General features: G+C 47.1%; 1 pseudogene; it reads right to left on the bottom strand.

Annotated features, from left to right (window-relative positions):
• Positions 1-216: 216 nt before the first annotated feature.
• Positions 217-335, bottom strand: LOC111734054 (annotated as a pseudogene).
• Positions 336-1,235: the final 900 nt, after the last annotated feature.

Consider the following 1,235-nt stretch of genomic DNA (forward strand, 5'->3'; position numbering starts at 1 on the left):
CGGGACTTCGGAGGACCCGCAATAACGGGTGAGCCGGGGCCAGGCGTAGGTAGGGGTAGAAGATGACATGTACCTGGGGTGACGCCGACTCCAGCAAAGGGACGACGGGGTCTCCCGTATCTTTGATTTATTTATTTTAGGCGAGGCGACCCTTGGTTGACCTCACAGACTGCAAGGACCTTGTCAGTTTACGATCCCTTATTTTTTCATTTTTTACGCCTACAGCATCTGGTCTTCCTGGGTGGTCTCCCATCCAAGTACTCACCAGGCCCGACCCCGCTTAGCTTCCGAGATCAGACGGGATGGAGCTCGTTCAGGATGGCGTGGCCGTAGACTCTCCTGTATCTTTTAAAGGGATGTTTTAAATGCACCTCAAAAAGATGGGGCTCTCTCCTCACACATTTCGAAAGCAAAGAGCAAGCATTCGGTGGTTTCTAAGGCAAATGAAAAACAGACACCGAGTTCAAACTAGCTAATAAATGAGCTTTCTGAAGTTCCAACTCATTCTCTTTTTGCCTCTGTTCGAGCAAGTCCGTCTCCTAAATCTGACAGCATTCGGATTAACGAATCTGATTAAGTTGGGATCAATATTACGGAATTGCTCCCAGATGCAGCCTTCACTAATAAGGAAATGTTGCATTTCAATGATCACTGACCAAATTTAGATTTCAATGTGAAACTATTTCAAAAGTACTAATAATGTTAAGTTTTATTAAGTTCGGTAATTAAATAATATCTCGACTTTGATTACCTCTCGCTTAATGTTTAACTAATGCGCAGAAAATATAATCTGCATAGTTTTTCCCCCGGTCTCTCCTTTGTTTTTTGCCTCGACGTCAGCACCAGATGCGGACCCGCAGGAGAACGCGGTAGCAGAGGCCGTGCCAGAACCCAGGACACTGGAACACCTGTGGGCGCACCCATGTCTCCCCGTCTCAGTAACGGTCATCCTCAGGTTTCACGGGACCCTCAAAATGACCACCCTGGAGCTTCCTGGCAGTGAGGGCGGCCACAGCACCACATTCCAAACAGCATTCACCCGTATCTTAAAAGGGCAAAAATCCTGCAGTCTGGTAATGTAAGTACTTTGGAGTTTATTATTGCCTATCAAATGAATAGCTGTTCTTATCAACCCTGGCATCAGACGAGAGGACAATATTAGCGGCGTCGTGGGGACGTGTAGGATCCAGGACAGAGGGTGGACGTTCACACATTGGCTTTCCCAAGTTCTTATG

Source organism: Pteropus vampyrus, unplaced genomic scaffold, assembly GCF_000151845.1.
Source record: "Pteropus vampyrus isolate Shadow unplaced genomic scaffold, Pvam_2.0 Scaffold742, whole genome shotgun sequence".
In the NCBI taxonomy this organism is placed as follows: Eukaryota; Metazoa; Chordata; class Mammalia; order Chiroptera; family Pteropodidae; genus Pteropus; species Pteropus vampyrus.